The following is a 25385-nucleotide window of genomic DNA, read 5'->3' on the forward strand; positions in this document are numbered from 1 at the left end:
ACAAGATGCTCAAACTAATTTTGCTGCTTAAGTTTAATAACCTTTATATGCTAGACATTTATATCTAAGTTCCAGAATTTTTTTTTTCCTTTTAACTCTGGTCAGGTTCCTCTATTTTGCCTGTATTTATAATTTTCAATTTCATTGCAGGTACTTTTGAAAACTGCTTCAAGTTTCTTGGGTTACAAAGTAGGATATTGACAAATATATAATTCCTCGCTGTAGTCCTTGAACAAAAACTTTTACTCTGCCCCAGAGCACAACCTCACACCAGGCCTTGCAATGAAAGGAAGTGGAGCAAAAGCTTTAGAACAAAGGCTTTGAACAGACTGATGGCTGCCAGAGGGAGGCAGGTGGGGGGCTGGGGAAAACAGATGAAGAGATTGGGAAGCACAAATTGCTAGTTACAACATAGTCACGGGGATATGGAGTTTAGCATAGGGAATATGGCAAATAATATTTTAATGACTCTGTATGGTACCAGGTGGGCACCTGAAATATCATGGGATCACTGTGGAAAATATATGATTGTCTAATCATTATGCTGAGCACCTGAAACTAATACAAAATAATATCAAATGTAAACTGCAATTGAAAAATAAAACTTGTCGATTTGCATAAAAAGAAAGTATACATGTGCTGTTTTGTTAAATACAATATGAATTTATATGTAAGGATTAATAAATTAAAAAGAAAAAGAAAAAAAAGCTGAGGCTCTGAAATTATAGGGACAAGTGTTAGCATCCCAGTTTGTCATCAGTTTGCAATATGACACCAGGTAAACTAGTTGGCCTCTCTGATTTAAAGTTTCTTTATCTGTTACCTGGAGGTGATTCCTCACAAGGCAGTTTTAGAGATTAAATTAAATAATGTGTGTAAAGTGCTTAGTACAGTTCATAGCACTTGGCGAGCGCTCCATAAATGACAGGTATAATTACAAATAATGCCATTGAAGAAGACATGAGTCACAGCAGAATCATAGCAGAGGTTTGGCAAGAGCCAGCTTATTTGCTCCAACCCCTTCTATCTTGTCCCATCTTTCTAATGCTGCCCCTCCCCCACCTGTCTCCAAACATTACAAAAACAATTCCAATGTTCAGACTCTGATCTACTAAGAGTACATCACCAGTTTCCCCAGGGATAGTGCCTGGTTGAAATCCCCCTCGTTTCATTTGCTGGTAGAGAAACTTTAATTCAGCACACTAAAGAAAATGCAATTTGGTGTACCTCATCAATTTATTGTCACCTCGGTTTGTTCGATTTGTGCAGGGAAAGAGAAGTCAAGACATCGAAAGCAAGCTATAGCGTGTTTAAGTTTGTCCAGGACCCGAAGGCAGGCTTATTTCAGCAGCAACCCATGCACTTCTATTTGCTTGGTTACTACCTGGCGTGTGTGGCCCCCACTATTAACCTGCAACACTGTGTCAGCCTCATGGGGGTCCTAAGAAATGATACGAAATGAACCCATTTTGTGACTTTCCAAACCTAGAATTCTGACTGAATTCTATCAGGTTGCTGTGGTCACTTAAGATGTTCTCATCAGTTTTGGTGTGATTATTTTCAGCACCGTTTATCAAACACATATTGAAGATGTGCTCCGTAGGATATGGTGTCATAAGTAACATCTCACTGGTGAGTGATGTGTGTGAATCTTATAGTCCAAGGACATTGATTTTCCTACAGTCCCTTAAAATGCCGTGGCTTCCCACACTAATTTGTCATTGCCTGTGAACTTCCTTTAGCTTGAAACGCCTTCCATTCTTCTCTAAGACCAAAATCACAACTGATTTTTTGTTCTGATTTAGCTAGTAATTAAAAAGTAATATTTGTTCATTCTCCTATTCATCCTTTTTTTAGTGGTTGTTTATTAAACATTTACTATGTGCCATACACAGTGCTCAATGCTGGATATACCAAATCCATTAAACAAAGTGGCCCCCGCTCTTGAGGGCTCATGTTCTACTGGGTGAGGCAGATATTAGTAAATAAAATAAAATATTAAAATATTTACTATTTAATGGAGCATTCACCATACATTAAACACATTACAAGTTCCTTGTGTTACTTAATCCTCAAAAAAGTTAGCAAAGTAAATATCATAATTCTCTTTTTATACAAGAAATTGATTTTATAGGAGCTCTGTAAATTGCCCAATGTTTAATTAATTGTTACAGCAAAACAGGAATTGGAGACAAGGTATATATGTTTTTAAGCCTCATGTTTTTCTCACTGCTACCTTACTCACTGTAGGGCCATTCTGTATATATCATCTATTGCTGTGACAATTACTTTACTTAGGGGGTCTTTGTGAAGTGTCAAAGGCCTGACATACGCCAAGCATTCAGACAATGCTGGCGTTTTGGGCATCTTAGGAGGCATGAATGTAACACCATCATCCAGTGGTGGAGGGAGAACCAGCTTCAGGGATGGCCTGGGGTCAGATATTGGCTCAGGTGCAGAGGTCAAGGCCAGGTAACAGCAGGCAGCAGACTCTGAGGACCTGCCCAATGCCTGGCTTAACATTTGTAAGAAGGAAACGGACATGAACTAGGGAGACTTCTTAGCAGTTCTGGAAGGAATTTATGTGGATGGTGTCCTTTATTCATAGGAGGTTTTTTGGAAGTTCTGTGATCTGTCTCCTGCCACCCTCTGTCCTTGTCACAATCTTCTTTGAGCTCTTTGTTAGTTTGCAAGGTACACTCTTAAGCCTGCATCTACCCACCTTAAGGTTGCCGGACCAGTCTCTTGAGCCAGGAGAGGCCATTAAAGTTTTCTCTGAAAAAAACATGAGGGTATGGGAACCATACTAACCTCTGTTATCACCATTTCATTCTGTGACTCTGGGCAACTCACTGTTACTTTTTCCTCTCCTTGAATTTCACTTTCTTCACTTTAAAATGTGTGCTTATAAATATGACATATTTGAAAGTGACCACTAACAGCAGTTGACTCTTGGAAGAGTGCCTTGAGGTTGAGGGAAGGAAAAAATGTTTCCCTTTTAACTGCATTGTAAATGATTTGCATTTTAGCAAATTCTCATATATGTGTATTGTATATGTGTATGTGTGTGTATAGTTTGATCAACTTGTAGTTACCACTTATTATGTCCCAGACACTTACTATAGTGTGTTGACTTATCAATCAAAGAATTTGTGTCCCCAGGAAACTGGCTTTCAGAGGGCAAGGACGGAGTCATGTTTTCTTACAGCGTAACACAGGGTCTGGCACATGGTTAAGTGTTACATGAATTTTGTCAAACTACTTACTTTTAAAAATAACTAAATCAGTAGAATAAGATATTGGACGAGACAAGAATCTTCTGAGGTGGGCTTTCAAATTTGGGACTCCGTATGTTAAACACACTCCCCAGGGTTTCACATTCGTCGGCAAGATTGTCTGTCTCACCATCTTGCTCCTCAGTGTAGATGGTCAGAAGCTATGGTCTGGCACCAGCAGCAATAACGGTCAGGTTGGATCCTGCGTAGAGGCTATTTTCTCCATGTCTTCTGACCTTTGCTATGGGTCAAGGCTTCCACGTTGAGGGCTCCCAGGTGTTTGTAGCCAATGACCTGGGAAAAGTTCAGGAGTGCATCTTGTTCCAGGAGAAGGCCAGGAGCATGTGTGACAGGTAAGGCCTTTAGGGAAATTCTTACATGCTAAATTGTTCCCTTTGGGCGCGGCGTGGGCGTTAGTGCTGTGGGGGCTGACTGCCACCAAGGAACCAGGCCATCAGCATCCAGGCCTTCTTCTTGCGACATCTGCTCTAGCAGCTAGGAGCTGGGTCACCAGCTTCCTTTCTCTCTTGAATCGGTGCCAGGCCGTCTGATGCAATGAGGAAGTGAAACGATGTCTTCAGGGCTTGGGAAAATGTAATTCTGTTTGAGCAGTTTGCAGGCAGTTTCGCGACTCATCCCCCTGAATTCAGGACCGAATGAAGTCATTAGGCCCTAATCTAAAGCAGCTAAACAGGAGTCACTGGGAGATCTACCAATTAATCATGGTTGGAACCCAACAAGCGGAAGCACCCAAGGCGGAATGAATAAAAGTAATGAAATTAAAGGCCAGTCCCGTGCAATGCCGCACAACTCCAGGAACAGGTTATGGGCTGCTCAGCCCTTCCGGCCGTATGAGAAATAGAGACTCAATGCCAAAACACGGACATGCCGGGAAGTGGCTTTATAGGTCGCCTGGGGTTTGTCAGAGGTCCAGAGGTGTGCAGCAGGAAGTGGGAGGGGACGGAAAAGAAGATGCGGTTGGATTTTTGTAGATGTGATAATATGGTAATAATATAGTAGAATATAATATAATGATATGGTTTGAAACCATATGTAATGAGACCTCTTTCATAGCACTTCAATAATTTATACTCGAGTTCTTTGTAGATGGATCATTGTCCCGATCTAAACTGTAAAGACAGAGGGGTCATTTCCAGTGAGTCTTTTTCCATACCCAGCACAGCACCTGGCACATGGTAGCTGCTAAATAAGTAATTTAGAGATTAATTTAATTAATTCAGGGCAGAACAAAGATTCGAACTGAGGTTTTTCAATTCCAAATTTTGGGTGCCCTTATTTAATCAAAATAAGAGTTGTTATGTGCTAGCAGTTTCTGGCCCAGAAATGTTACAGTATTTTGAATTATAGCTTTAGGGGTTTTATAAAGTAAATTATCAAGTCCAAGCCTCGAATGTCACAGGTGGAGGGCTGAGGGACAGAGAGTGACAGGAACTGGCCTCAGGTTCCCCAGCATTAAATCCATGGCAGAGAAATGCTTAGAACGGAGGTCCTGACTATGAGATCAGTCCTTCCGATCAGCACCAGGGCCTTTGCTGTCATTGTTGACTGTCGTCCTTCCTGTGCAAAAAGTCTTTGTCCTCTGAGGTTTCTAGCACGGTTAGTCTGTCTAGATTGGGCCCAATGAAAGGTTTGCAAAATTGTTTCTGGAGTTTATGCTGGTGGCCGGGGAAGTGAGTCTGAGTGACAAGACAGACAGGGAGGAGCCATGTCAGCCTGAGGGATTATCCGCATTAGAGGTCTGTCTGTGTTAAAAAGGAGAGAGGACTAATTTGTGTTGGGAAATTTCAGAGGTGGTGTTCATCTGACTGAAGTCTGGACTGTAAGATGTAGTGGGAGAAAGTGTGGGCAGAAGAAAACTCTGTGTGTATGTGTGTGTGTGTGTGTGTGTGTGTTGAAGTGTATATGTTTATGCACAGGTGCATTTCTTTTGTTACATTCCATCCCTGATTTTGTATATAAAGGTAGATGCTTCATTCTAACATACTTTTTTAAAGAACATACCTGAATCTGTCTACAGAATGTATATGTGACAGGGGTTCATTTGAGCATGGATATTTATGTGTTCATGAGGTGACTACAGTCTTCTAGAAGTTGTCATTGGTATAGAGGATATTGAGAGGTGTGTTAGTATGCATGTCTTTATGTATTTTATTTTCATTTTTCTTTGCACAACATTTTCCTAGATTTCTGTCTTACAGGTTTGTAGGTCTGAGAATCTGTTAGTGTCTTTTTGAGTGGGTGTGTGTTCTTAGTGTGGGAAGGATGATTTAGGTGAGAATCTGAAAGCGTGCATTTAGAATTTGTTGGCATCTGTGCATTCTGACGTGTGTGTATGTGCATTTTAGAACTGTTGGATGTTTTGGGGTATGTTTGTGGGGAGAAAGGGAATTCAGTGTGCTGGTATGTATTTGTATGTCTGTATGTGTGCCTATATATGCTTTAGTTGTATGATATGTTTTGTTGGGGAGACTGTATAATTTATCATCCACATGGGACATATTTGAGAATGAAATGTGTGTGTGTGTGCATGTGTTTGATTGACAACTACACTTGAAGAAAGGGCAAATCCATGAGCGGTGCAGGCAATACAAGATATGTTGACACTCGAATGTGTGTGCATGAGAAAGTATATCTCTGAATGGATGTGTGTCTGTTTACTTATATATGTTATTGGTATCAGGAATTTATAAGAATGACAGAAAAACAGTAGCAGTCATTATATATTTAAGTTTTTCTCAGGTTGTAAACTTGTAATAGAGGCATTAATAGAATTAACAGAAAAGAGCAAGTCAAAGCCCCAAAGTTATATATTTTTTAACCAGATCAATGAACTGGGAAAAGAAGCCATATGTATCTTGTGGTAACAAAACCCTACATGGTTAAAAAAACGAGCAGTCAGTAAGGAGAAGAAATGTGAACTACAATGCACTAGAAAGGGTCTTTTATGTACAACATCCGCTTTGCTGTGTCCTCTTTATGCCTCCTGCTTTGTTCTTCATGAGTAACTCTAGCTTGTGATGGTCAAGATAGCTGAGACCTTTTATCCTCTTACCTCGACAGTTTGGAAAAATGACCCAGTGTGACCTCTGTCATGTAAGAGACAGAAAAAGGCTGGAAAGAGTCTCCTGCTCCATTTCAGGCGATTCAGAAAAGACATCCCGGGGGTGCTGTTCGCATCCGCACTTCTATTCAGAGAGTGCTCCCCCTGAGCCCCTGGCTTATACACGTACCCCCTGGGGCTGGCAAAGGCACTCGCTTGGTTTTCACTGGCTTTGCAGGGTGTAGCGGAGAGGTGGAGATAGTGCTCTCCCTTCAGTTCTACCACACCAGTGCAGTAGTTTCCCAGCAGTTCTAGGTCCCTTTTCCAGGCGCATTCTATATGCTCACAGAAGTGAAGTGACAGGTACTGCTTCTAAATGTTATCGTCGTTCCTGTAGTGCTCTTTGTGTGGCAGGTTAAAGATGGCTGCACGTTCTTTGTCACCCTTCTCTTGATTGACAGGTGGAGTTTAATTGCCTCCCTTTGATGGTGGGATGGCCTTAGTGACTTAGTTGACCAAGAGAATGTGTCAGGAGCGACGCTGTACAACTTCTGAGGCTGTCTCATTAGAGCCTTGGCTTCTGCTCAGTTCTCTTTCCTGTCTAGGAAACAAGTCGCAACTCTGAGAAGCCCCAGCCACTGGAGAGGTCACTCTGGCCTATCTGGGCTGGTCAGCAGCCTGATGAGCATCTGACTGACAGCTAGCATACTTTCCCTGCACAAGGGCCATCCCAGCCTCGGTGCCAGGCAGTTGAGTGCAGAAGCCATCCTAGAAGTGGATGCGCCAGTCAATGCCACATGGCCCACAGACCAACTGTCCAGCTGAGCTCTGCCTGCGATCCTGACCCACAGAGTAAAATGGTCCACAACACTGATTTTGAAGTAATTTCTTCCACAATAGATAATTGGAATAATGGTGCTAGAAATAGCTGCCCTAAATGGAGCCATTGCCATTTGTCAGAGAATGTTCGGGATTTATACACCTTTATTTTACTCTATCTACAAAATAATCTAAGGACTTTGGAACTTTTTATTATTCCCATTATACATATGAGGAAGTTGAGGCAAAGAAACTGGCTTAGATCACACCGACAGTAAGAGATACATTCAGACAGAACATTTTCATAAACACTGCCCTCCTTGATAGCTCTGTGCCTATGTTGATATCAACCTGTAGGAACATATTCTTTGTTTTGCTTGGAATAATTTTCCAATCACACTTCAGCTGACACATTTTTTCTTATCCTTCCTTGTCTAGCTCTTTAGTTAGAACCACTTTGTACCCAAATTCATATAGATTTCCCAGGGCAGATACATATGCATTACGCAACCTTGTACTAATGGCATGAAAACAAGTAAGTTACTCAACTTTCCTGAGGCTCAATTTTCTTGTCTGTAAACTTAGTTAAAATAATTTCCTTATAGGTTTGTTCTAAAGATCAAGGGGTGTGAGAGATGCTAAAATATGTCATATATGGAGGGCCAGAATGCACACACTAGCTGTTCTCAAAGCTGAGCTGCAAACCTAAAGGATGAGTTCTAGAGTCAATATCCTTTCATTGTATATGTCTCTAGGATACCAAGTTCTTAAGGCACTATTTGTGTCCTTAAGGAGGTCATAGTTCAGTTGGACGAAAGACAGGTAAAAGAACCAATATGTGAATGAGATTCATGGTAGGATAGATGGGAGCATAGAGTCTTTGGACCTCAGAAAGGGGCCCTTAATCCCTTTGGGATGGCAGGTCATAAAAATTTTCTTGGAAATGAAATGAGCCCTGCAGAATAAGAGGTATTAGTGAGGTTAAGAAAGATGAAAACCAAACACTCCAGATCAGAAGGAGCTTGAGCAAAAATGTAAAGAAATCCAAGAGCAGGATGTAGAGGGGAACATGCAAGTTACTTGGTATCTTAGGGGCATAAAAAGACCCGGGGAAGGTAACTGGGGATAGAGAGGCATGAGAGGCAGATACAGAAAACCCTGAATCCCAAGATGAAAACTTTTCACCAGGGTCTGTGAGAAGTTCTCAAAGGCCTGGCAACAATGAGCGCAGATGGAGCAGTCTGCATTTTAGCACAATTACTTTGGGGCATGTATTAGCGGGGCAAGACTGGAGACAGACTGACATGGAGGGTTTTTCCAATATTCTAAAAAAGGATGATGATGATGTGCTCTAGGGACATGGTAGTGGGCACTGGAGAGATGCCAAAGCTACAGGAAGAAGGAAGCTTGGTGACAGATTTGTCCATGTGGGCAAAAGGTGGGAAAGGAATCTGAGTTAGTACCTTGGTTTTGGCCTTGGGTGACTTAGTTCATAGGGGTACCCCACAATCAAATAGAACTAAAATGCAGGAGGGATGGTTTCTTACCACCCCCTGGGAGGCGTTGTACAGTGGGCAGGACAATGGGTCCTCTGGTCTCCCCTGTTTGAGTCGCAGGCCTGCAGGAGCAGAGATCCAAGCAGGTCATTCCAGCGAATCAACATCTGTGATGAAAACTGAACTCTAATTGTGCCAGACCCACTCTGGCCTAATACGTGTGATTTTTAACATAATGCACTGCTGGAGCGAAGTTGTCAGAAAGGCTGGTAGGGAAGGAGGTAATCTGCGAGACTTCAAAGAAGAGAAGATTGAAGCCATTTTATGAGGCTGGGAATGAGTCATTTGTCAGCATTGCCAGTGTGCTGTCAGCTCCGCGGGGAGAGATGCCTGGGCACCCTAGGGGGAGGGCTGGTGAAGGTGTCAACCTCCAGTCACCAGAGGCCATGTGTGGGGTAAGAAGTGTCAGTCACGTCACATCCTTGTCCTGACCTGGGTCAGAGGGAAACCAAGGTCGTATCAGAGCATTTGTCATCCTAACCAAGGAACCTTGTAACCTGCTTTCTGCCAGGAGTGAACCGATGCGCTCAGCATTTATTAGAGACAGTTCAGAGCTTTAATTCCCCTGTGAGATTTGCACTTTACAAGAACAGTGAGAGGGCAACACTTGGTGGGGGGTGGGTACTGAACTAAACAGCAAGAGTAGATTGTGACAGATAGGATAAGAGACTTCTAAAGCTGCGGTCACTGAAAGAGGACCATGTAGGTGAACACCCTTCTCTCTATTCAGCTGTCAAGTCTAAGGGTAAATCTCAGAATCTGAACAGCTTGGAAGCCATTCCAGTGACTGACAGCCTGCTCTTGAGGCAGGAATTCTGCTTTCTAAGTCGTCGTATTACCTGTTAGACCCCTTCCCCATTGTGACATTATCTTGGGTTTATACTTGGGAACTTGAACAGCAGTCTCCTCCAAGATGGTCTTCCTGAGTTCACTGTTCTATTCTAATCGATTTTCCTTCCTGACACCATACTGATCATTTCAATTGAGTCTTCTTCCTGCCCACAGTGTCCTCCCAGGCTGTATGCTCTGCTGTCTACCAACCTACATAGTTTCAATCTCAAGCCAGACAGCTCCTGCAATCTAGCTGCACTTGTTCTTTTTAGTTTCTCGAACATGCCGAAATCTTTTTCTCCCTCAAGATCTTTGCACAGCCTGGTCTCTCTTCTTGGATGATGTCTATTCATCCTTCATCTCAGGTTAAACTTCACTTCTTCAGAGAGGTACTTCCTAACTCTCCAATGAAGTTGTACCCTACCCTAAACACATATAGTCTGTTCTGTCTCATAACATCTTTTCTTTTGTAATGTTTATGGTTATTTTATTGTTATTATTTATATTCTGAGACCTCATTTTGACCTTGAACTCCAGAGGAGTAAGAATAATACTTGCCTTTTTTTGCTAGTGCATCTACATGCCCGGAACAGTGTAATATAAATGTTCCACAAACATTTGTGTGATAAATAAATGAAGGAAGAAATAAATAAAGATCTATTCAGTAATTCTGGTGAGAAGAAAAGTTTGGGACTCCAGGCATGAGACAATATCACAGAAGTACCAAAATGACTTGTGTTGGCCAAGAGACAAGCAAGAAATCAAGGAACCTTATTAATAACATTCTTGCCACTTTAAGCTTTGCTTCCCATTCACACTTTCTGTGCCAGGCTCACTTTGAGGGATCAAAGTTACGAAACACTTCATTAGACCAGAATTTCTAAAAGAGCTTATTAAAACACAGATTACTGGCCCTACCCCATGTTTCTTGATACATCTTGGATGAAATTGGAAAATTGCATTCCTAAGAAGTTCTTAGGTGATACTGATGCTTTTGGTCCAGGAATCACACTTTTAGAAACAATGTCTTCGACCATAAACTCTAGGAACAAGGGCTCTGCTTTTCACATTTACTATTATTGAATATAGATACTGTTATATAAGTCTATATATGTATAAAGTACGTGCTCAAAAATATTATTAAATAAATGAATGAAAGAAACTAGGTGGGCACCTGGGCCCAATATCTGGTTCTAACCCTAGGGCCAACTCCTCCTCTTTTACCTGTATCTATCCCATTTCAGATGATCAACACCATCCCAACATCCACTCCAAACATCCACTTCACCATTTGACTTTGTTTAGGTAATTCTTACATTCTACCCATCCTCCCAGAGAAACATAATTTGTTCTTTATTTCTTCATTTCTTTTCCATTTTTAAAATTTGTTTCCACAAGGCCCTGATGATACCTGATAAGCCTCAAAGTTACAGTAGTGTCAGACAAACATGTTACTTCTCCAAAGAGAAATTTTATTCTGATATCTGATTGAACATTTGTATCCAAAGAGCACTGATTAATTGTGGCAATTTATAAAATTATAGCTTGCCAGGCTGAAATAAGCCTTCACACATACTATTACGATATTTTATTTAGCAAACCATATAGCATTAAAAAGATTGTGGGGTAGGCAATGATAAGACAGCTTAATAGTAGAAATGACTTCTTTGTACTTTAGAAACATCCATGTGTATGGTATCAAATGGAGTGTTAATTATTATAGCATCTTATCTATCCTTCATAGATCTTTATTGAGAAAATATTTTGACATAGTAGGTAGATGTGCCATTTATACCTGAAAAAAAAAATAAATGCATCCATACTTATGTAAGTATGGATCTAGGTAAAGATGCATGTTTATCTTCTTTCCTCATGAAATCCTAAAATTTCAGTTTTTCTTGGCTCACTACATCGAGTGCATATTATTTTAAGAATAATAATTAAGAATTAAGTTTCATAGACACAGATAATAGTATGGTGATTACCAGAGGGAAAGAGAGTAGGAGAAGGTAGAAGAAGGTAAAGGAAGATAATGGTGACAGAAGGAGACTTGACTTGGGGTGGTGAACACACAATACAATATACAGATGGTGTATGATAGAACTGTACACCTGATATATATATGTAATTTTATTAATCAATGTCACCTCAATAAATTCAATAAAAATTAAAAATAAAAGTTGCTTTATTCAATGAAATAAGACCTATTACAACAGTATTATCTGTTCTCATTCATATTATATGTGTCATTAGCTTCATACTGATGAAATATTTAGTAATATTTCAAAAGAGTGACTTACGCCAGAGCAAGCTGGAAACTATTGAGGACATAAAGTGATGTTTTTTTGTTTGTTTGTTTTGTTTTTTTATGGTAAAGCAACTTCCCAGGTTGATTTAATTTAGAGTTATTTCCATGCTTTCCTCTAGGTCTACCTACATCTCCAGTTGAACACAGTTAGAACTTGATGAAATATTCTACCTTATGTCACATATGCACACAAAGTTCAATATCAGCACTGATACTCTCATCTACAGTCTTGGTTCTACGTGGGGAAAATCAAATATTTTCTTTCCTTTTCAGCCAGATAGGCACCTCTGGTAATAAGAAACAAGTAAGGAACTAATGCACCGAACACACGTGATCTGTCAGGTGCTCCTTTTATATCAGTAATGATCCTCACATCAACCCTGGGAGATAGACATCATTGTTCCTTCCAGGATGATTAAACAAAAAGCAGGGGAAAAGGAAGGGAAAGGAAAGGTCTAGGAGTGAAAACATATGCTAAAAGTAACACATCTAGCAAATGGTAAAGAATGCATTCATTGAAGAAACAGATCCATTTCTCCCTAAAAACCATGTGCTATGTTTGAGCAGGGTCTTTGCCTATAGTAGGACGTCTTCAGCTGCTGCACGTCGGTTTTGAAAATAACAACCAAGAGATGTGAGGAGGCGGACATAGTCTTCCATTTGTGTTACTCCAAGGGGCTATGTAGTATCTTTTCCTCAATTATCTTTCAAGATAAGGATTTTATACCACTTTCCTGAAACTTCTCTGAGATTATTTTATCTAATTTCAAGAATCATCTTCAGTCCCTCCAATCCATAAATCCTTCTCTGATTCCACCACCAGAAGTAAACTCATTCATTCAATTATGCTGGAGTTCTGTGCCTTTCGTTTGGCAAATGTAGTTTGCAAGTTAACTTATACCTGTTTAATGTCCAGGGATATTAGGATATTAGAATTGTTGGGTGAGATGTAGGAGGCTCACGTTTTATATCAAAATAGTGACAGTAATTTGTTCAATCTCTGGTTTCCTCACAAAACGAGAGAGAGAGAGAGAGAGAGAGAGAGAGAGAGAGAGAGAGAGAGAGAGAGAGATTATTTAATTTGTATTGCCAACTAGTTATCTCTGAAATCTTTGAAGCTCAATTTCTCCTCTGTTAAACGGGAATAAAACTGAATGAAACCACATTTTATGCCTCTCTCACGTGCTTATATGAGGACCAAGTGAGATAATATAAAGAAGAGTGCTTTAAAAAATCCTATAGTTAATATTACTGTTAGCGCAACAACAAAAACTGTAACAAAAAAACCCAGAAATTCTTGAACTACTTGAAAAGCATCTCTTTAAATTAAAACTCTTATAAGAATGTTGTGAACATCATTTAGTTTATGTTTATTCCTAAATTCCTAGTGAACTCTAATTTATTTAGACATCTTCATGTTTTAGAATCAATGGAGATTTTAACAAGTATCAGACTATTTTATAGGTTTTATAGGCAATAAAAATTGAAAACAAAGTTAACAAAAGCAGTAGAAAAAAGATGATTTGAACTATTCAAGAAATCAGAAATTACTCAAGAGTTCATAAAATCTATTTAGCCATATCCAATTGCTTGCTAAAAATACACAAATCATTCTTATTTATATTCATTTTTTCATATCTCAGTAAATTTGCATGTACCAAAATGGCATTTTAAAATGAACATAGTTTAAACCTCTTTTTCCAATGTAGGGGATTTGAAAACATCAGCACACTAGTTAATTTTTCCATTTATAAAAAAAATATGGATTAGAACAGGAATAGAAAGAACACAGCAAGTTGGACCCAACGCTGTCTAATTCCTTCCCATGGCAGACATCACTAATGTATTATAGCACTTTCCCAACGAGCTAGGTAGTAGCCTCAGAATCACTCTTTCCTTACTGATCCCAGTGGCTGCTATCAATCAATTGGAACTATGCCATTATAGAATTAGATAATTTCTAAGATTTTGTTGTTTAACTGACATATATAAATGCAACAAGTTTGTCTAATGCCTAAAACTCATTCCAAAAAAAAAAAAAAAATCTGTTCCTATTCTTTGGAAAGTGATGACTAATTTAAATTGGTATTCCTCAATTAGCTGTCTCTCTTCCCTGCTCCCCATTCAGTGAATGGTACCAGTGTCTCTCAGTAGGAGATGCCAAGTAAATGAAACAGCCCAGCAGGAAACCCTGTTTGGCAATTCTAACAAGGCATGAAGAATTGGTTTCCTTATTAGATACAATGACAGTTTCCTTTCTGGTGAATATGCAAGTACTGGGCACAGATCTGATGGGGTGTTCTACCTGAAAAAATATTGAAGCATAAGAAAAATACAAATGAAAAGCAGATACTGGGTAATGATGGGATTATCATTCACCTTGGGTATATGAGATAAAAATTCCATTTCCTTATAATGTGTTATCTGAATTAATAGACTTGAGCTTTAGGAGCAAAAAGACCTTATCTTCTAAATGATGAGCTCCTACTATGTGCCTAGGTCTTTCATGTGTATCAGTTCATTTAAATCGCAGTAATACTAGTTAACATATATGAAATATTTCATATGTATCAGAGACTGTTCTAAGCACTACATGAATTAGCTCATTTAACCCCCATAAGAGGTCTGTACAGTAGATATTACTGAGTAACTTTAACAAATAAGGAGAGGACTTCTGGCCAAGATGGAGGCCTAGACTGACATGCTCCATCTCCCTCCACAACTAAGAAAGAGTACAACTACCACAAAACCAGAAATAACCAGAAGTTCCAGAAAATAAAGCTACATGGAAGTCCAATGTACGAAGTTATAAAGAAGTGGTGCTCATCTGGATGGGTAGGAGGGGCAAAGCTGGGGCAGAGAGGTCAAGCTGTGCTGGCAGTGGCAGCTGTGGTGACAGCAGTGCGACGGTGGTGAGATGGCGGTAAGCACAGACACCCATATTTAAGGGGAGATGAGAAACGCCTGCGGAGCACCCCTGGCTGCAGACCAGATACGTCAGCTTGCAATTCCAATGCCGGGGAAGGCAGACCCCTATTGCCTCAAACTGTGAGGGCCAGAGGTGGTGGGGATGGTTGAGGAGGCTCCTGGTCTCTCAGTGGAGAATGAACTGCAGAAATCCATTTTGGACCCCTGCCCCCACACAAAAACACCACAGCATGGTGAGAAGGGTTGCCCAGTAGTGACGAGTGCATGGGGTTCTGCCTCCTATAGCGTAGGAAGCAAAGGTAAACACAAAACTGTCAGGATGGCACAGATAATGATAGAGACCCCGGTGATGCAGCTGACCAGATAGCAAATATCTAATTTAACAGTTCAGCAGATAGGAAATCTTTCTGAGGTTTAGTTCACAGCTTTCGTTTTATGAATGCTTACAGACCTAACAGCAGATCTTAAACAAGATGGAGAAGAAATGAAGACTAGTCCTGCTGAAATGAATGAAAACACATATGAAACTAGTGGTGAGGGAAAGAAAACCAGGGATCAAGTCAACAATTCGAAACATAGGTAAGGAACAAACAGTCAACCAATGCAGAAAAAGGAAATGAAAAGTGAGGAAAATGAGGAGAGGCTCAGAAACTTATGGCACAGCTTTAAGTGGGCCAACATCTGAATCATAGGGTTGCCAGAAGATGAAGAACAACTAGAAATTGAAAAATAATGTGAAAAAATAATGAAGCAGAACTTCCCTAACTTGGGGAAGGAAATAGACTTACAGGTCCAGGAAGCACAGAGAGTTCCAAAAAAACTGGACCCAGGGAAAACCACATCAAGACACGTTATAATCAAAATGTCAAAAATTAAGGATAAAGGGAGAATCTTAAAAGCAGCAAAAGAGAGGAAGAGAATTACATACAAAGGGGTCCCAGTAAGACTATCAGCTGATTTCTCAAAAGAAGCTTTGCAGGCAAGAAGGGACTGGCAAGAAATATTTAAAAGTAATGAAAAGCAAAAACCTATAATCACAATTACTCTATCCAGCGAAGCTGTCATTCAGAATACAAGGGCAGAGAAAGTGCTTCCTGGACAAAGTAAAACTAAAGTTCATCAGACCCAAACCACTGTTATATGAAATGTTAAAGGGACTTGTTTAGGAGAAAGAGAATCAAAAGTATGAACATTAAAATGAAAACTGTATCACAACAACCAACAACAGAAGCTAGGGAATTGAAATAAAGGCAAACTAAGTAGGCAACGAGAGTGGGAAAAAAATTATAGGTATGGGGAACATATTGGGGGGAGGTCAGCTGGGAGGGGGAAGGGGAAAAGGGAGGGAGATAGTGCAGGAATTAAGAAGCATAGTAGGAGGGAGTGGAGTAGACAGGAAGAGGTTGAGAAGAGCTATATGCACAACCAATGGGCATGGACTAAGAGGGGGACAACTGGAGGAAGGGGGGTCACTGGGTGGAGAGGAACAAAGGGAAATTAAATTGGGACAACTGTAACAGCATAATCAAGAAAGCATATTTAAAAAGTGAGGAAATAAAGCAAAGAGAGGTTAAGTAACTTACCCAGTCATGCAATAGTAAGTAGTATAGCTTATATTCAAATCCATGATGTCTGGCTATAGAATCTGAGCTTATAACTACTGTACTATTTTACCTCATGATATTCCAAAGAGTGGTTATACTTATTTTTCTAATTGATAGGGGAACTCAAGAGTTAAAGATTTTAACCTTAGTTGATAGGCTTAAGATTTAATGAAGTAGAAAGCTGGTATTCTAGGCACTGGAATGCATGATCAGGAGGTTCACAAACAGTTTCAACCTTTGTGTCCCAGAGGGTCTGCAAGTGATGGAGGCAGGACCTGAGCCATTGTGTTCCAGGAAGGGACTGCCCATGATGCAGATAAAGAATTGTTGATCAACAGGTAAAGAAGTACTAGGAAAATCAGTTCGGAACTGCGACTCTTATCCAAGCTTCTCCAATTAACATTTATTCCAAACCCCTTACCTACCTTTTCTTCTCCTTATAAAATGTTCTCCTTGAAATGAGATGCTAAGATGGTTTTTGAAGGTACATACTTGCCATTTTCTCAGATCACCAGCCATCTGAATAAAGCACCCATAAAGATTCAATCCTTGTTTCTACTTATTGGTTCTGGTAGTGACAGGCAGCACCCTGACTTTCCTGGTTTCATGAGTAAAACCTACTTCATAACCTATTGCCTGTTGGCAAGAAGGTGTCATAGATTTGGACAATAGGGCAGGAACACCGCGTTCAATCTGTTGTCTCATTTTATCTTTGCTACAATCCAACAATGTGGATGGAATTTCCCCCATTTAACGGCTGGGGATTGTAACTTGCAGCTGATCACACAGCTCACACAGTTGGTAAATGATAGTCCCAAGCTTTGGAGAAGGCAGCCTAGCTCCAGAATGTACATGATTCCAGATTCTCAAGTAACTGACAATCAGATCTGAAAGACGAAAAATGTCTTCGAGGTCTGGTGGATCAGAGATGTCTTGGGACAGCATGAAGAGAGGGCAGGGGTCTCAGAGAAACATCAGAGTGGTGGGGCAGTTTTAAGAATGAGGTTGAATAGTTGGCTCTTTAAGAGAAGTGAAGGCCCTGGCTGAGTAGCTCAGGCGGTTGAAGCATCATCTCAAAATGCCAAGGTTGTGGGTTTGATCCCTGGTTGGGGCACATACAGGAGTCACCAGTGAGTTCATAGATAAATGGAAGAGCAGGTCATGCTCTTCTCTCTCTCTTCCTCTCTTTCTATAATCAATAAATTAAAAATAAAAAGAGGAAATGGAGGGTAGGTTAAGGGGTTTTCAATGACTAGTGACTGTCAATATCTGCTGTGGGGTTGGGAGTGATGTTTGTATGTATATGATTCAGAGTTAACAATGGGTAGTAAGGAAATCGGCATATAGAAGTCGATCCCCTTAGAGGTACAAATCATGGATTGATAAAGAAAAGAAGAATTGTTTGAAGATACGTTTGATTAATAACTGCTTCACCAAATGTAATGAAAATGTTTCTGAGTCTTACTTTAGAGCTCAGAAAGATCCTAGACTTTGCTTTTCCCTAACTCATCTCATTTTCTCTTCCATTCTTTTTCCCTCCCTTCCCCTCCCTTCTCTTCTTTCTGCCTCACTTTACTATCTCGCAGTATTCTTGGAACTACTTTTTAGCCCTTAAAATTTTTTGTTCTTTAAGCAGGGCTTTTAAGAATTGTAATCCTTAGTTTATTTTTATTCCATCTCAGCCTTTTGACACCTTGGCTGTAAATTGCTCTTAAATTCAGTCCTGCCAACCCCAGACCTTCATTTTTGCCATAATTGGATTTACACTTCAATACTTTTCTGATACATAGAGCCACAAATAAAATGTATACATATATAGATTGTACACATTAAATGCTTGCTCACAGTTTTGGGGTTTGGGGGTTATTGGGTTTTGTTTCCCAATATAAACAATGTTTCTATTCTACTGCCATCCTCTAGAGAGCACCAATAAAATTTAACTCATGAAGAGAGAAAGGAAAAAAAAAAATTCCAGGAGGAGAAAGTAATATGGGGAGAAAATGAAAAAGATTTAGTGCAGCTATCAACCGACCATTGTGCTGTCGTTAAGAGTCTGTTGAAACAACATAATAAAAGGTAATAAAGGTTGGATTTATATCTTACCTGGTGGAAATGGCTGCCTATTTGAAACTTTCCCACTCATAGCCCACTGTGGATCTTTGTCTTGGGAGTGGGATGGATCTTCTTCCCTGAAGTCATCTTTTCCCTTGGACTTAAAAATCACCGGGTAACCCAGAGGGCATCCAATTCGGGTTGGCAAGTAAGTTAAACATCCCTCTATTTTTTTTCCCTTTTCCCTCTTTGTCCTGGAATCTAATGACCCAGCTTTGTTTCTTTTTAAAGATGGATTTGGTTCAGGTTGCCATCGGCAATTCACTAAAAGAGGGAAAGGGAACTTTGAACCTTGAAAATAGTCATGTCTGTTCCCAGGGGATCAAAGGCTCATTGCTTCCCCTTCAAGTTCAAAGAAATCTTCATAACCTTCTAAATCAACACTAATCAGGCTCTCAAAAGAAGGTGGCACACAGTCCCCAGGTAGTTTGGGAAAATCAAGGCTCAGGAGGACAACAGAAAGGGTGATGTCTGCCTACAAAAGAGTTGGAACCAAGTTCCAGGAGTCAGTTGGGAAAGGGGTTAGTCTCTTGAATATGTGGTGCTCCCTGACATTTGGTGGGTGATCAGCTGATTGATGCTTGTTTGTTCATTCATCCAACATTCACTCAGCATTTACTTTGTGCCAGTGACAGGGGGACACAAGTGAATAAGGCCAGGGCTCTATCTTGAAGATCCCAGTCTAAGGGGGGAGATGCACCCACCCCCGGTGAAAGATTATAAATGCAGTGTTAAAGCCCATGATGTTGGTAATTATAGATGAGTTTCAGGAGGTGCAAAAGGTAGCTAAGGACAAAGCTAACTCTAAAAGTCTTGGAAGCATTCAGAGTAGAGCTGGCCCTTGACACCCTATTCAAGTATTTGTTTGAATGGATAAATGAATTGATAAATTAAAAGAGTGGAGAGGAAAGAAGAATCAAAAGTTACGAGTTTAAGGACTTCTGGCCCAGATGGAGGCCTAGACAGACACGTTGCATCTCCCTCCACAACTAAAGAGGAATATAACTACCTCAAAACTAGAAACAACCAGAAGTTCCAGAAAATCAAGCTGCATGGAAGTCCAATAAACAAAGATATAAAGAAGAAATACTCAACCAAACAGGTAGGAGGGGCAGAGCCGGGGCAGAAAGGATGCGGTGTGGTGGCAGTAATGGTGGTGGCAGCAGCAGACCAGCAGAGAGCAGTCAGACATTTTTAAAAATTGAGAGGGACTCCTGGGGAGGCCTCCCAGCACCAAACCAGACCACACAGCTCACAGTTCCAGTAGCGGGGACAATAAAGCCTCATTGCTCCTGACTGTGCAAACCAGTGAGGGTTGGGGTGGAGGCAGAAACTGCCAGTCTCTCAGCAGAATCTGCTTGTTTAAAGGGCCCTTACAGTCCTAGAACATCTGCAGACACAACCACTCTGGGAACAACAGCCAGGGCATCAGCTAGAGAGGCACCAGGCCCATACAGAAGTGGGAGATGTGCCTGGAAAAGGGACGAGTGCTGAGCAAGTGGCATTGTTCCCTCTCAGACCCCTCCCTCACACACAGCACCACAATGTGGTGAACCGGATCACCCTGTACTGATGAATATCTAAGGCTCCGCCCCTTACAACATTACAGGTGTGACAGCTCTACCTAAGACACAGAGGCAAACAAACACAGGAGCCTGTCAAGATGAAGAGACAGATAAGTATGGCCCAAAAGAGGGAATGGATCAAGGTTTCAGTAGGAGAAATAAGCAATGAGGAAGTAGCCAACCTAACAAAGAGTTAGCCAACCTAACAGATGTGGAGTTCAAAATACTGGTGATAAACATGCTCACAGACTTGACAGATATGCTTAAGTATGGCAGACACATAAGGGAAGAAGTGAAGGCTATGCTAGATGGAACAAAAAAAAAAAATCCACACAAAATTAATGTTGAATAGAAGGAAACTGGGGTTCAAATTAATGATTTGGAATATAAGGAAGAAAAAAACAGTCAGTCAGTACAAAATGAGAAAACAATAATTGAAAAAAAATGAGGAGAGGCTTAGAAACCTTTGGGACAACTTTAGATGTGCCAACATCCAAATCATAGGGGTACCAGAAAGAGGAGAGGAAGAGCAAGAAATCAAAGCTTATGTAAAAAAATAATGAAGGAAAACTTCCCAAATTTGATGAAGGAAATAGACATATAAGTCCAGGAAGCACAGAGAGTCCCAAACAAGATAGACCCAAAGAGGACCACACCAAGACACATCATAATTTAAATGCCAAAAGTTCAAGATAAAGAGAGAGTTTTAAAAGCAGCAAGAGAAAAGCAGAGTTACCTACAAAGGGGTGCCTATAAGAATATCAGCTGATTTCTTAAAAGAACGTTGCAGGAAAGAAGGGACTGGCAAGCAGTATTCAATGTGATGAAAAGCAAGAACCTACAACCAAGGTTACTTTATCCAGCAAAGCTATCATTTAGAATGGAAGGGCAGATGAAGTGCTTCCCAGACAAGGTAAAGCTGAAGGAGTTCGTCATCACCAAGTCATTATTATATGAAATGTTAAAGGGACTTAGTTAAGAAAAAGAAGACCAACACTATGAACATTAAAATAACAACAAACTCACAACTATCAATAACTGAATCTAAAAAATAAAAACAAAAAGAAATTAAGAAAACAACAAAAACAATAACAGAATCATAGATGTGGGGATCATTTTCAGGGTTATCAGTTGGGAGGGGGAAGGGGGAGAAACAGGGAAATGGTGCAGGGACTAAGAAGCATAATTGGACGGTACAAAATAAACAGGGGGAAGTTAAGAATAACATAGGAAAGTGTGGAACTGAAGAACTTATATGCATGATGCATGAACATGAACTAAGAGGGGCTGGGATTGCTGGAGGGAAGGGGGGTACTGGGAAGAGGGGAGCAAAGGGAAAAGAAATTGGGACTACTGTAACAACATAATCAATTAAATATACTAAAAAAAAAATTACAAGTGTAAGATCTAACTACCACTCATTGTGATATCTCAAGCAAGCATCTTTCCCACCCTGGGCCCCATCTGTGCCCTGGGATGTTTATGTCTCTGAGGTCTCTTCCACCTCTGACATTCTAAATTACATCAAAAGTGTCAAGAAATATAAATACTCTTTCAGATCTGGGTTCGTGGCAGCAGGTCCAAGACTCTCTCTTGTTTCTAGAAAATAAGCCCATTTTCTTCATAATGTGTTTTTCTCACTACTTGTTTCTAGACTTGGTGTAGCTGAGTAACTCTATGAAGTTCTGATTCTTTATAAGCTAGAAATGATAGACACCCCAGAACAGTAGCTGAGCCCAAGAGGGAAACTAGGAAATTCTGGGGGAAAACACAGATATGGAGCCACTGGGGGAAGGGAGGGCGAAGGGTGCCAGCAGAATGCACTGAGCCCTGGAAAGAGAGACCTGGTTACTAAAGTGTGTTATGGTGATAGGCTGAATAAGTCCCCATAAGGTCGGCGTGAATGGTCTTGGCTAGAACCTGCATCCTTCCATAAATACACAGCTAATTGTCAGGCCTGAACAGAGGGGCTGGGGAGCATAGAATGAAGGATTGATTAGTTCAGAGGTGTGTCTGCCCAACCTCTCTGGGGACCCTGGCTCTTCCTCTTGGCTGGCTAGAGCTCCTCAGTCAGAGGGGCTGGCCAAGGCAAGGACAGCCAGTCAGAGGGAAAAATATTCTCGCAGATGGGTCCACAGTCAAGGTTCTGGAGCCAGGGAGTGACCACTGAGCCCTGACTTCACAGTGGGATTCCTGGGATCCTTCTGCCTCTATGTCTTTCTTCCCTCTCTCTTTCTCCCACTTATCTTCTCCCTCTTCAATCTTCTGTAGTATTTTTTCTTCCAGTTTTCTCTTTTTCTTTCTCTTTCTTTTCCTTTGTCCTCTTTGCTACTGCCACTGCATTGTCTCCCCACCTCCTTACACGATTGTCTTCCTCATTTCCCTCCTCAGCCTTTCTCTCTTCTCCTATCACTTCTTTTCTCCCCCTTTTTATTTCCTCCTCACCTGTCATCCCCTTTTTCCTCATCTTTCCTTTCTCTCTTCTCCTCTCATTTTAATTTTCATTTTTTATGTATTTCTATTCCCATCTCCTGGCCTCTTTCTCTCACTCTTCTTCCTGTTCCTTCTGTTTTTTTTTTCTCTTTGCTGAGTCTCTCTTCTTCCTTCTTTACATTTTCCTTTTTTTTATCCAAGCTTTGCAGCAAGTAATGTGGAGTTTGGCAGACTGATGACTGAGCCCTGCTTCATTGTCACCGTCAATGAACCTACATGCTTAGACCCTCACAAAGACCTTCTGATGAGAATACTTTTGATGATATTAAAGCTCAAGAAAGCTAACTGGTGGGCTAAGGTCACACAGATACTAAATAGATTTGGGGTTTCATCCCAAATAATTCTGAAGTCAGGTTTCTCACACAGAATTTGGTATTGGGGTGTGGGTAGTGAGAAAACCAATCTTGACTCATTGACCAGGTTGCAGGGTCAGATGTATCATCCCAAGACTAAGGGGAAAGTCATAGCAATAAGTCTTCCAGGCCCACCTTCCTCCTCCTTAGGGACTGATGGTTATTTAACAACCATGAAGTGACCACCATATGCAGGCATTATCCCTGGTGCTGAGGATACAGAACCAGGTGACTCTCCTCATGGGACTTACGTTCTCATGGGGGTGGTAGTCAGTAAACAAGTAATAAACTACATGTACCACACAATAAGCTCTGATGCAGGTGTCAGTGGCTATTGGAATGTGTTGGAAAGATTAAGGAATTGATGAAAACAGACAATGGAAATTGGTACAATTTTTGGAGTTCATAAAATCTTTATGAAGGTCTTGTCTATGATTTAACTTGAATCTGACTTTTGCCTTGCTCCCTCAGTGTTGGGAACCATCAGTCCACAAAATACCCTAAAAATATCCTAAAATTCTCATGACAAATGCTCTCTGATATTATCTGAGTCACTGGGAGACTCAAGAGGCCACCGATGCAAGCCAATGGGCCATAGATGTTATCACACTCTGCCTTGTCATGGAGAATTCCAGTCTTCCCTGAGCATCCCAAATGGAACCGAGTTTGTTTGTTTTTTTCTTTCTTTCTTCCATTCAGCCCTGTTCTCTGTCTGCCTGTAGCTTGGTAGTGTCGTAGGCTCAGTTAACTGTGTAATGGGCAATAGCTATCTAGGGACCTTGCCATCTGGCAAACAATGACAACTTTTAGTCACAAGAACTTTCTCATGCCTAGAGCTTCTGTTCACTGTTGGGGGAGGGTATTTATTCACGTTTCCTTGTTTGGAATAGCAAAGGGCCCAGAGAGGGGGAAGAAAACACATGAAGCCTGACTCTGTGACTTTAGTCATACTTTATACTCCATATCTGGGACAACTATTGTCTCCCTATGCAAATTCCTCCTCTCTTTCGAAGCCCATTCCAAATAGCATTTGCTCCTCCATGGAGCCTTCTTTAATAACACAATAATCCATCTACTCATCTTCTGAAGCCTCATAGCAAAATCGACCAGAACCAGATTGGCCCGTATTCACACACAAGCTTCCACCATGTACTGCCATAAAACTTAAACTTGGAGTACTTGTCATAGTTTTATCTCCCACCCCACAGTCACTTCTGCAGTGTGACTTTGCCATTTCTGCATTACAACCTGGAGTCTAATTTCTCAGTTAATTCTCATTTGCTTTATAGATACCAAAAGAGTACAGCAGAATGGCACTGTGTGACTTTCAGTGCTATGTCAGTAGAACTCAGCTGCCACCAGAAGATTAAGTCACATGGAAAGGCCACAGGTAGGTGTCTCTGAGCGCAATCTCAACTCATCCCAGCTCAGGCTCCAGACCTGTTAGTAAAGAAACCTTTTGATAATTTCAGCCTCTAGCCATCTGAGTCTTTCTCACTGCCCTGGATATCATGTAGCAGAGGCAAGCTATCCCTAATACACCCCGTCCTAATTCCTGGCCCACAGAATCCATGAGCAGAATAAAATGGTTTTATGTTAGTATGATTATGTGGTCTATTTAGGCAGCAACAGACAACAAGAACAAGATTTTGGTTTTTCAATCAGCAAGATGGGGTGATATTGCCACCCTTAGAATATACAGTAGTCTTCCTCTTATCCACCATTTTGTTTTCTGTAGTTTCAGGGACCCATGGGCAACAGTGGTCCAAAAACATTACCTGCAAAAAACTAGTAAGTCTTAAATCATGTGCTGGTGTGAATAGCATGACAAAATCTGCTATTCTTAACCATCCCACTGAGGTTGGGAATCGTTCCTCTGGACAGCGTATCTGCACTGTATGCTACACGGTTGTGAGTCCCTTCATAGTCATCCCAGTTATCAGGGAGGGAACACATTCAAATAACTTTTATTGCAGTATATTGTTATAATTGTTCTATTTTATTGTTAGTTATTGTTATTATTTGCTTACTGTGTCTAATATGTAAATAAAACTTTAGCACAAGTATGTATATATAGGAAAAACCATAGTATATATAAGGTTTGGTACTATATGTGGTCTCAGGCATCCTCTGGGGGTCTTGGAACATACACCCTGTGGAAAAGGGTGGGGAACTACAGTAGTTGAAAATTAAATCAAATAATGTACGAGAAGTACCTGTTGATGCATGACATTTAGAAGACATTTCATAAATATAATCTGCCCCACCTCCTTCTAACTATAGAAGTTTTAACTGTCTACTCTCCTTACTCAAATTTTTGTGCTTCTATGGCAGAGGTTGAATCTTATTCAAATTGTAAGCCATATATTACTCTGCATTATACTGTTATGTATATATTCTGTGTTTTAAATGTAGTTGTTGGCTACACAGATGATAAATAAATACAAATAACACTGGATTGGGAATCAGAAGCTTTAGTT

At 40.6% G+C, this 25385-nt stretch overlaps 1 pseudogene; it reads left to right on the top strand.

Annotated features, from left to right (window-relative positions):
- The first annotated feature begins 3518 nt into the window (after positions 1 to 3518).
- Positions 3519 to 25385, top strand: part of LOC150013612 (germ cell-less protein-like 1) — a 31830-nt pseudogene continuing 9963 nt past the window's right edge.

This window comes from Furipterus horrens, unplaced genomic scaffold, assembly GCF_987537825.1.
Source record: "Furipterus horrens unplaced genomic scaffold, mFurHor1.1.pri manual_scaffold_4, whole genome shotgun sequence".
Taxonomy (NCBI): Eukaryota; Metazoa; Chordata; class Mammalia; order Chiroptera; family Furipteridae; genus Furipterus; species Furipterus horrens.